The sequence below is a fragment of the Lathyrus oleraceus genome, chromosome 5 (assembly GCF_024323335.1).
Source record: "Lathyrus oleraceus cultivar Zhongwan6 chromosome 5, CAAS_Psat_ZW6_1.0, whole genome shotgun sequence".
NCBI lineage: Eukaryota > Viridiplantae > Streptophyta > Magnoliopsida > Fabales > Fabaceae > Lathyrus > Lathyrus oleraceus.
The window spans coordinates 508,819,508-508,832,329 of NC_066583.1; the positions used below are offsets into that span (position 1 = coordinate 508,819,508).

At 40.2% G+C, this 12,822-nt stretch overlaps 1 pseudogene; it reads right to left on the reverse strand.

Annotated features, from left to right (window-relative positions):
* Window positions 1-4,966: 4,966 nt before the first annotated feature.
* On the reverse strand, window positions 4,967-8,081 carry LOC127081667 (RNA cytidine acetyltransferase 1-like; annotated as a pseudogene).
* Between the last annotated feature and the right edge of the window lie 4,741 nt (window positions 8,082-12,822).

Genomic DNA, 12,822 nt, shown 5'->3' on the forward strand with positions numbered 1-12,822 from the left:
CCCGGCTAATTCCAACAAATCACAATCTTCTTCGCCTTCTCCTTCGGCATGATAGATCGAATTGTCGAAGTCATACAAAGGTGTAACCAAATTGTTATCGATGAGATCAGAAGGGTAATCACTTTTGAGGTTGGAACGAGACAAGTTCAAAAGAAAAACGAAAAACATTGCCATTTTTATTTTTTTTAAAACCCAAAAAAATGAAAAACAGGGAACACCGTTTTTAATCACAAAAACATCCATTTATTACTGATGCAAAACGTTGCAAAATGAAACACATGAGATGGCCCTTACAATGGACCAGTACGTTTCGGGCAAAACGTATGGCTTTCATGCAAACAGAATTAAAAACAGAAATACTACACTTCCGGATGAGCGACAGTGATGCTTTTGGAGGCCCTCCAATCGCCTGGCACGCACGACTTTATCCACAGCTCGAGCTCGCGGTCACAGTCAACCTCTTCACTCACTGAACAAGCATGATCAGAATCCAACATTCCTGCACTGACAAAGACGTACGGTGGACGACGTCCTCTGTTTGGTCTAGACGACTCTTGATCTGGATAACCAATCCCGAACATGTCTGCCTTTACCACTATGTCGATGATCCTTCCCCAGCCTTGGGCCTCTTTGTTCTTCACCACTTCCAGAGCTTGTTTATAAGAAGAAATGGACAGCTTCTTCTCTCTCTCGACAACAAGAGCGCTCTCCACCTGGACGGTTTCGATTGCTTGACTGGGTATTTCAAGTTTTCCAATGTCCATTTCTACTTCTTTCATCTTCTAGGTCGTGTCTCCCATCAATACACACCCCTCTGTGGCAACGGCTGCACAACAATTATCAACCACAGGGAAGACTCCATCCTGCACCAGAGGTTTTGGGACCACAGCCAGTGGAACCTTTAGCTGATCTTCCTCAGTCATCTCCATTCCTTTCTTGACCTTTTTCACCATCTTCACTTTTACAGGACCCTGCCTGGGTACCGGGTTGACATCCCCATTCATTATCTGGGCCAAGCTGATGGTCTTGGAGTCCACCATGTCCTGGACGATATGCTTGAAAGCTTTACAACCCTCAACACTGTGCCCGGGTGCCTCAGAGTGGAATTCACAACTGGCATTCTCATCATAGTGTGCAGGCCTCTTCTGTTGTGCTATGGGAATCAAAATCCTTGGCTGGACTAACCCCAAATCCCTCAATCTCCTGAACAGAAGGGTGTAGGTCACAGGTGGCTCCTCAAACTGACGATCTTCCTTCTTTCTCTTCACCTGGCTCCTAGCTCTCGGTGCCTTCTGTTGAGGTGGTGGTTGTTGCGGGGGTACGGGTGAGTTACCAACAAGAGTGGTTACAGCAACAGCATAAGGATGATAACGATCCTTACTGCGTACTTTCTTTGCCGGCACACCACTTGACTCAACCTCCTTTTTGAGCGGACCACTGTCAGAGAGTTTCTTTGCTACCGAGCCAAAGGGATTTGTTACATCGGATGATGGAACCTTTCCCTGAACTTTCTCCTTGATCATCCAGCTCTCAATCCTTTCCAATCTCTCAGACATGGCTTTCTGCCCCAAGGCAAGCCCTTGCACAATACTGAACAATCCCCTCATCATCTCTTTCAGTTCAAGGATGTCGGCGTTGGGAAGATCCATCAGCTTGGATTTGTTGAGTCTGACTGTATGTCTGAATGGAAGAGCTATGCGCACCGGTTGACACCTACAAAACAGCAAATGGGTTAGTATGACTCACGCATGCAATGTCTATCCGTACCAAGAATATTCCTTTGATTTTGGTTTCACAGAGACAGATAATCTTTTCATCAATAACATTCTGACATCTGGATATCTCTCAACCAGAATCTTAATCAAAAAGTGGACCCTGAGTACGGATAGACACGAGTTGAATGCAGATGAATGCGATGCAAATGCATGAATGCAAGTCACTGCGCCACCAAGTCATCTGAAGACCCATTCTCTGAACTAGTCACAGTCATCGGGACTAAGTCACCATAAATCCGACTTGGGGAATTCCGAAATAAACGGAACTGGAGATTACATCACTATCATCACAGGAACATCCACTGAACGGATGACAGTCAGATCCTCTGAACAGGTACTTTCAAATTCAACCCGGGGATCCGAAATAAACGGAACCCATTGATAAACCACGGACAGAACTCCGGCGTCCCAGAAATAAATGCCCATAAATTTGGCTGAACCAAAGTCACCATCACAACACCACTGGCAGAAACCATATCTGTAGAGATCAAACCCTCCCCTCACTGGTAGGTTAAGTTTGTCAGCTTCAGCCCTTCAGTCGAGAATAATACGTTTACCACTGAAGGTTTGGCATTATTACGGGATAAAAGACCTCTGCTGACTCCCCTCAACAGGATATCCTAAAGCAAGTTCCCAGTCTCGGGGTCCTCGGATTGAGCAGCGAGAATGCGCCCACCAGAGCTAACATAATCACGTCTCGGAGGAGAGGCCTCGACTGAGTTCTCGGGAAATGGTCACCAGAGTCGACGATTTCTAGAGGAATATCTGTCGTTATGGAACACCCATAGGACAAAATATATCCAAAAGAAACCTCGTCTGGAATGTGTGTCTCATGAACGACTTAACGTAGCAACATACCACGCAAGCCTCATGACTATCCACTCTAATACCTATGTGTACACTCAAGCCTGGGTAGTGGGCTTATCTCTCATAGAACAGTCCCAACCCAACAAACAAACAACCCACAGATACAGCAAGCATATGTACATGAATGCAATAAGGTAAAGCAGGTAAATGCTGAAAATAAATGACTGTACAAAAGAATAAACACCCAACAAACAAGAAACCTACAAAACCTAGGAGGGACTCGCTTAGGGAAACGAAGTCCCCAGCAGAGTCGCCAGCTGTCGCAGCCCGAAAAATACGGTATGCGAAGAAACAACCGGCGAGAAAGAAATGACAGAAGAGTCGCCACCGTGCGTTATTTATCCCAAAGGAGGGAAAGGAAACGCTCGAAGTAAACCTGAAGAGAGGAAAGGAAAAGACAAGGTCTCGCAACCAAATCTTGGGTTCGGGAGTCGATTATGCGAAGGGAAGGTATTAGCACCCCTACGCATCCGTAGTACTCTACGAGATCCACTCTTGTTGTTCTTGTCTAAAGGGTGTATGTTTATCTAATGTACTATTTACTGAAAGAGAGGGTCAAAGAAAATGACTCGCACGGATGTCGCATCCACTGCATACGTATCTCATCTGGAATGAGAATCAGAGTCTTCGTAGCTCGGCTGCCTATGGGTTAAGGGTAAGTGTGCTCGCTAAGACGTCGCGTCTTATGCCTACGTATCTCACCGGGAATGAGAATCAGAGCAAAACGTAGTTCAACTAACTACGGGAACAAAGGTCTCGATTGCAACTAGGGCAAGAGAAAGGGAAGGTCTCAATCGCAACGAGGGCGAGAGAAAGGATCGCAACGAGGGCGAAAGCAAACAAGGATTAGTTGTTAGTCGTTAGTCAAACTCGGCAAGACATCGCATCTTGTGCCTACGTATCTCATCTGAACATGAGAATCAGAGTTGCCGTAGTTCGGATAACACGCACACAAACAAACACAGGCAAACGTGGAGCCTGACTGCCAATCACTGGACTTACATCAGCATCCGAACCAAAACACACACAAAGAGGCAAACGTGGAGCCCGACTGCCAATCACTGGACTTACATCAGCATCCGAACCAAACAAACTCACACTGGAACCCGAATGCCACTCGATGGACTTACATCAACTTCCGAGCACACAACAACACACACAAGGGGGGTTGAGACACAAAGGTTGAAGAAAAAAAGGGCGCCCGGAGAGATCTCGCACGATCTCCTGCCTACGTACCTCATCTGGTATGAGAATCAGGGCGACGTAGTTCCCCTACATAGGGGTTGCCATCTGAATATGGACTTAGAGAAGGAGGACACCAGTTGTGTCAAAGGAGAGTGGGCAATGTGTTCACGTCCTAGCAGTAGGTGTCGCAGCTCGCTGAATCGAGTCTTAGGCAGTTACCTCTTTGCAATAGAACGGACTACATGCCACAAGATCGGAGACGCTTGGAAAGGTCTAGAAGTGGGGGAAGCTCTGCCCTATAGTTGTCATGCAATGTGTACTTAGGTGTTTAGGATTTACAAATGGGAATATCTACCTAATGTTAGCATGCAAAGAAATATGGGAATTCTACCTATGTTATCATACAAAAGGATATGGGAATCCTACCTATGTTATCATACAAAGGGTTCTATCTAATGGGTGCTACCTAATCGGAACAAGAATCGACGAATGGAGCAAGGAGAAGTGTTAGGGATGAGGGTAGATGGCGATGCATGAAGCAATCGACTTACAAGGTTGATGGCGATGCATAAAGCAATCGGCTTACAAGGTTGATGGCGATGCATGAAGCAATCGACTTACAAAAGGGGTGGATGAATACGTGCTGGTTCTGTTAGGTTTTGAGAAATGATTACTCGACGTTGGATCGAGGTTTTGATCTTGTTTTGAAATGGTTATCGAATGTTCATTTTAATTCTTGTATTAACAGGTGAATAAAGGATTAAAGAGTAAATTTTATACATTTCATGGGAGAGGGGTACATTTGTTACGAATGGGGGTTGTTCATGGCAATCAAACAATAATAATACATGCCTCATACACCATACAAGTAGGCAACAGTCAATCAGACAATAAGATATTTAAACAAGTATATAATCAAATCAAATAATCAAAGAATGAAATAATGAAACAATAAACAATGTATGAGTGTAAGTGCAAGGGAACCGGCTCATTGTAAGAAAGCCCAAGAGTAAGCTATGTGAGGTTGATGGCGATGCTTAAAAAGCAATCGACTTACAAGGGTGAAAAAAAATGGGCTCGATATTAAATCGAGAAAGTATGATTTTTATAGTTTTTAAAAAATGGTTTTTGAACTAAATTCAAATACAATAACTACGCATTATTAACACATGAAATTATAATAAGCATAAAAAGAGATATTAACAAAATACTAAAAGGATAACAAAATGCTAAAGGAAAATAAAATCAAAAGCAAAAGGTGTCACCCATGAGTATCGAACCCTCTCCATTTAATATTATGAAACTAACCTCTTTCCACTAGACCACTCAACAATATTTGTTATTAAGATACTACCCAAAATATATGAACTGGACTAACAAACAAAATAAATAAAAAAAAACAAAACAAACATTTTTATGTTTTTTATTATCTCTGTTAAAAAGCAAATTAAGTTAAATAAAACAAAAAGAATGAATTAAAAAAGGAAAACAGAAAAAAAAGAAAAAAATGGAAACGGGGAAAAGAACACAGAGGTTCGTCTTCCCCATCGCCCTCGCCTTCCTCAACCTTTGCTCACCTCTCCCAACCTCTCATTCGCTCGCGGAATCGCTATCCCTCCACCTTACCCAACCGTCTCTCAAACACGTCCAACCCTCTCTCTCTCAAACTTGCTCAAACGAAAACAAACTCCCTCTGCTCTCAAAATCGCTCGCATCTATCTCTCAAACCTCTCTCTCATCACGACCTCACCGAATCCCTCTCAAACAATCAAGAAAAACAAAGACTGTTACAAAACAGGAAGCTCACCCTCGGACCTTTGATGAAGATGACAGCTCAGGTGACGATCGAAACTTTCTTTCGCCTCTTCAAGTGCTGGTTTGTTCTTCCTTTAGGATTAGGTTTTCTCTTCTTTGAAATCTCTTCGCCTCCTGGTCTTCTGTGAATAGTGGCCGCCTCTAACCTTTAGAAATTAGGGTTTTCTCTGCTTCAGATTTTTGCCTCTAGGTCCCTGTTGCTTACTGATTCATTCTCCTTTTATATTCTGTGAATTAGGGTTTCCAATGGGGTCCTTGCTGTTCAAAAGGAGTGTTTCTGCAAAGCACTTTGGATGCTCAGACACATAATTACCCTATCCATGTTAGATTCAAGAAAAGGTATCCTTCACAAACTTTCTTCTCTGCTTTGACCTCATACCAATTTGGGATGTTTTTTTGGACTTTGCCCTCTGACTGTTGGTTAAATGGTTTTGCACTTTAGGTTTTGCAAATTGACTGATTAATGTGTCCTTTTTTACCGCAGTAAAAAATGGTGAGCTTGGTTGGATGCATCCTCGTTCATGCTTGGTAGGTTTGAGTTGCAAGGTAACAAATATGGTTCAACAGATTTTCGGGATGGTAAGCCAACATATCTCATGGCTTGGTACATAGCCATTCCATAGCAGCAACAGATGTGGTACCAGTAGGTGTTTGTAGTATTTCTTCATAACCTTAATAAATAGAGACAATATTTGTTGTCTTTCCAGCTTCATTTGTCCCTCAATGTGGGAAATGTTCTGATTCTGCAGACCTGTGCAGAGTAACACACAAGCTTGAGCATGTGATAATGTAACTGGAATCTTTTCTTGGAAATGCAGGTGCGACAGTGTAGGAACTAAATCTAAAATCAGGTGAAAGTCAGCAAGATTGTCAACATCATTCTCAGAGATAGGCGTAAGTTGTCCTTCATAATAACGTGTTAACAGCTCAACCATAACCAAGCCTCATTGCATTAGGGTGTGTAGCAATGCGTACAATGCGAGCGCCAGAGAGTGAAGGAAAAGTTGTATCTCGGAATTGCCCACAGAATTTCCATGGTATTTGATCCCCAAAAGGTTGATGACCATGGCTCAAACTTTGGATGGCTGACTGACGAGATATCTGCCCCTCAAGGCTAACCTGGATGACACACAAAATATCAGGAAGTTGATTCTTTGATTCATCCACAGGCCCAAGTAGCACAAACAAGTGATGTGCCGGAGCATCTGCCATCAATTGTAGATCATTTGGAGAATTCTTGTAATGTGATGCAACATATAAGGCCATCATTCGCTGCAAAAACAATTCACTGTCCTTGTGATAGGAAAAAAAAAGAGTATCCCGATTAACATAGTATAGATCACACTCATTGGCTGGAGGTAACCTGCTAATACTAGGTATGGCGTTTGAAACATCTAAGCAAAGTAATGTGTTAAGCCAGCTTTCAATGGGATCCCCAGAAGCATATCTGGTGGATTCACTCAGTTCTATTTTCTTGAACAGGCGACCAGTGCCCTCTGTGCTCTTGGAAGACACGTGGCTTTGCTCTCGCAGTTGCTGTACAAGTTTTAGTGACAAAGATCGTCTAGTTCCTTCATAACCATTAACAGTAGAAGACAGGAAGACCATGTATGGGCCAAGTAAAGACTTCACCATTGGCAGCGGAATAGCAGCTGCTTCATCAACAACCAATAACTCAACTTGTGAAAGCTTTTCATGTTCGTGTGGCAGTATATACTGAATGGTCTGCCTGTGGTGCTGCTATGCCGACACGAATTGGCGGCTGACTTCAACTTTTACCTCACCGTTCCGCTTCTGTTTCGATAGGTAATGACCGTAACCTTCAGCTCATGCACCGTAAATCTTACTTGGCTGTTTTCCTGCTATTGATGTAGATTGATAATTGGCCATAGTTCGACTCCGGCATGTTTTCATTTTTCACTTAACCTGCGTTTTGTTGTGTGCATTATTGTAGGAGCAGCTGTTGGTTTTTTTTGGACTTTGTAGGCTGCATCACGCCGTTAGAAGGTATCCTGCAGGTTCTAGAACGAGCTCGCAACGGTCTGTAGAAATAAATGCAGGGAAAAACCGGGCAAGCATCATGGCAAAAGGGATACGTATTTTCCAGTTTGGAGCTTATTCGTGCCATTTGTCTTGATTGGATTAGAAACCTGAATGTTATATGTAACCTTTCTTTTCATTGCATGTTTAAATTGCTCTTCTTGTGATTTTGCTGTACCTTACATCAGTTCCTGATATAATGGAGTAATATTGAAACAATTATGCACTTCCCTTGTAATAGTCTGTAGCTGGATATGGTTGCCGTACCATACTTAACTTAAAAAATGTTGTGTTGAGATTTTCTTTGTAAACCAAAACGGCAGAGCTAATTCTGTTTGCTGTCATAGCAGGATGTGACATGATTGTGGCAGCAGCATTGGCTAGACCATCTGCATCCATGGATTTGTTGCATAAGGTTTTTATTGCATCCAAAGGGGCATGAGCAAAGGATAATGGTTGAACTGTTAGGGGCTCCTTGGTCCATGGTTAGGGGGCAGGCCAGTGGCGAATGGTTAACGGTTCAAAAGCTACAAAGTCAAGGTGCACCACATGTGTTATTTGTGATGGAAGCTACCAAGAACGAACATAAATAAACATGAGGGTTGGATAACACATTGAAGAAAAAAGGCCAGGCCAAGTTGGGTGGGCAAGAGCAAGTGAGGGTTGACTTTGGTCAAAGTTGACCAAAAAGTCAACCGTTGACCAAAGCCAACAATTGGTCAAAAATGCATTTTTTTGTATTTTCTTTGTAAATGGAATTCAATGGACTATTATGGGTGAATTTTTGGGTTTAATGAAATTGGGTTAACTTTGGTCAAAGTTGACCAAATTTTGTATTATTTTTTTTTGTATGGAATCAAATGTAATGGTTTAAAATGGATGAAATAGATTGAAATGGTTTGAAAATTATTGGGAATTGGTTTCACAATTGGTTTAATCATGACTAGAATATTTGACCCTTTTTTTTTGAAAAGAAAAATAACTTGACTGATAATGTGTATGAACAAAACCATGAAATGAGACCATAAGGTTAGGGTTTTGGCATAGTATCCATGAACCAATAACATGACTAGAAAGTGGCTTGAAACACAAGGAAACCGGTTGTTCAAATGACCCAGACCATAGACATATTAACAATCTCAAGAACAAACACCATGACTTTTGGACCAAGACCAATTCTCACATAAAAACCAGAGTAAGGTTAGGCCAAGCATGCCAAACAAACATAAAAATTCAGGATCAAAATCGGGGTATGACACTTTGCATTGGGAATGTTGCCTAAGTTCTAAGTCCAATAGTCTCAGATCAAACCAACAGTCCACACAAGATGTTTTTTTAGGGTTTTTGTTCTTATTATGTACATTAAGGTCAAAAGACCAAACAAACAAACAAGTATAAACAAACACAATGTATCACAAAATATGGCCCAAGTGGGCAAAGTGAAAATAACATTAAAGTAAACAAATTGAATGGTATGAATAATGGCAAATGAATTAAAAACTTAAAAATTAAAGTGCATAAAAGTAAATGACTTGAAATTAAATGTTAGTTGTTAGTTGATTAGAAGTTAGTATTGCTTTTGCTTTTGTTTTGTTTAAGCTATTTTTTGGAGAACACTCAACCCACTTATCACAAGCATGGACCCTTGAACCAAGACATCTTCCAAGGAAGGAAAAAAGGCCAAGTTTCCACACAACACCATGAAAGAGGGGAGACTTACAATCTCACTAACTAGAATGGTATGCCTTTTTATGTCACAAATTTAGCGCTATGTTAAGCAATCGTAATTGGACATATGTAGAAGTCACAACTATCTGAGGACGGACAATAGAATTTTGGTGTTAATGCATGTTAGAGACATAGTATAATGGACTATTCTCATGAAACATACCACACGCAAAAAGAATATGCAAAGAGGTGGACCTAATCTCATCCATACTCATGTTGATTTTGCAATCAACTAGCCTTAGGATATAGAGATATCATAGACCCATGACATGAATGGATAAAGAAGGGAAATGAGATGAAGAGGGGGGGGGGGGGGGGGGGGGGGGGGGGGGGGGATGGATTCAACACAAATTGGTCAAATTAAGATCATTCATTCATTTTGAGAGATGGAATGTACATTCCATCAATCCCTTAAATCCAATGATCTTAACCTAACAAAGTCAAATCAATCTTGACCAAGGTCCAACAACACAAGTCAAACTCACCAAGTCAATTAAAAGGGCTCTACACAATTTATTTGGTATTTAAACAATTAAAAATAATTAAAATATGCATTAAATTAAATAATGGTTGGTCAATTTCCTAAAACCTCATCAAAACAGCAAGAAATGGCCATGAGATTTATCATAGGTCAAACAAGGTCAAAGGACCTTGGAGAAAAAATTTCATAATTTTTGGAAACTTAAAAGTATTTTCAAACAATTAAAAATATTCACAAAATCAATTAAATAATGAAAAATATTAATAATGATCCAAAAAATAATTTTAATTCAGAAAATGAAAGAGGTTATTTAAATATTTTTGGTGAAACTCTCATATTTTTTAGATCAATATTAAATTTAATATGAATTAATGAAAATAACACAATTAAAATGAAAATCAATTAATCAGAAAAAACGTGGACCACTTGATCTCCCTCATTAATTGAGGTGGCAGATCAAGTGGATCCAAATGCGCGTTCCACCATGCACTTGAGTCAGCACGCCACACAAACGGTATTCAAAACCAACGCTCGTGATTAAAACAAAATGAAATGATCATGTGGCTCTGAACCATTCCAGCTCATCACCGGAGCAAAATGCCGGTCACCTTCTCAGGCGACCCTGGCCGGACTGGTTCACTCATCACCATCACAAAAATAAAAAAGAAGGACATTCTTTCAAAGTAAAAATAACACTGATCACGAATCTGACCTCAATTCATCCTAACTCCAAGTATATTGAGAGATACATGGTGTTGAAACTTGAGGTACATGATCTGAGTTGCTTTGATTTGACCTCAAAGCAACTCAATCTTCTTGCCTACATTGGTAGAACTTTAGACAACCAAGGATCCAAGAGAATTGATGAGAATTTAGAGAGAATATAAGAGGAGAAAAAATCTGGAAAATACCCTCAATGTTGTGCAGAATTTGATTGCTCTTGCTTTGATTCTTGCTTGATCTCACTCAGGAAGCTTGTAGAAGTAGATTAGAATGGAACAAAAGCTTTGGATCCCTGGAGTTTTGAATCTCCAAACAGTGAGATTCAAAAACAACTTTTAACGAAAATTCTCAGGTTTCTCCTTTCAAATGTGAGGGTTTGGGGTATTGGAGCAAAGTTGGCGCGCAAGGGTCTTTAGTTCTGATGCTAGAGGTCTCTATTTATAGCTTCAGCTTGTGATATTTGCACCTTCAAATTCAACCTCCAAATTTGGCAATGGATGATGCATGCTTGCATGGGCGTGTACAGGCCCATGAAGTCACTCAATTAGGTCCATAATTAAGTGTGAATGAATCTGAAAGTGAATTGGAATGCAAGGCAAATGTGTACAACTGTTTGAAGTTTGATCTTTTCCAAATGATGATGCCCTGTTCAAGCCATGCGCAGACCACTCAAACCTTGTCCAAAATGGATGAAATTGGACTCTTTGGAATGGTCAGATCAAGAGGAATAACTATTATTTTGAACACTTTTCCATTTGAAGCTTATATCATGATGAATTTTGAGGTGGAAGTTTGGAAATTTTAACATATCAATTTTTTTTCTAAGTGTCAAACCATATGTTCACTTATTCCACCTTGGCTAACTTTTTATGTGAGCTTCAAATGAGAAGAGTGTCTTCACCAAAGTTGTAGATATTTCAAAATACTTCAAAATGGTTACCAATTTGACCTGGTTTGGAGTTGAGATGAATGCATTATGCATTTTTGAAGTTGAGGAAAATCACTTGTTCAATGGCATTGGTCCAAAATGACCTATAATGTATCCTCATATCACATGCTCATAAAAGTTGAATTAGATCTTACTCCAAACATCAAAGTTAAAGTAGACACATAAAATTTGATTGTGCAACTTGGAAATCTTTCATCTCATAAAAATTGAGCAAGTTATGGCCTTGGGAATTTGACCTCCAAATTAGGGTTTAGACAAAATGACCTATAATATTTCACCATAAACAATGACTTTCCAAGAAAAACTAGATCTAGACCTCAACATGAAAGTTATTTGGAATGTAATTTAGAGTAAATATTATCTTGGAATCATTTTCATATGATAAAAATTGTAGGAGATAGGGTCTAGGGGACCCAAGTTTTGATCAGATGAATTCCTTTGGTCAACCACCATCAACCAACTTCCTAACTTGAAATTCTCTTAACTTTTGGGACTCATGGGAGACCATATATGCATAAGATGATGATATTTGAAGTACCTCTTTAAATATTTGATCAATTGTTGAATAAGCTTGGTGAAGAAGTTACACAAGATACCCAGATGCACTAGGGTTCCAAGGCAAACCAATTCCAAACTCTTGAAGGATTATTGATCATAATACCATGTAAAGATCATAGGGACTCATTTATGATTCCTAGAGCCATTATGGATCATTTCTTGGTTGAGCTCTTAGTAATGAGAGTCTTAAACCCTAGATGTGAGCTTGATAAATCAAAGGTGATCATGTGCTTTACCTACAAAAGAGTTAGACAAATGCAAAGACATATTTTTGGTATTTTAGTTAGTAAAATAACAAGTATGATACAATCACATAGTGCTTGGTGATCTCTCCTAATACAAACCTAATGAATGAGGGGCAAGGAGGATGCCAAGGTATGATCTCAATGCCAATGCATATGATGAGATAACATGAGGGATCTTAGGGTCAAAATTGGGGTCTTACAATGATCAATCACAAAGGCTAGGAGGATGGTCCATTACTTCAATACACATTTCATGACACTTAGGACAAACTTATGCATCAATCCAAAGTACCTTAAATGATCCATGATCAATTAAGAGGTAGATTTGAAATGATGAAAGTTCATCAAGTACCAAACCACATATCACGAGCAAGATGGATAGAAACCATCCAATTGATCAAAAGGAAAAGAAAGAGATGAAGAAGAAGGAGACAAGAGAAGTCACGCCCAAATTGG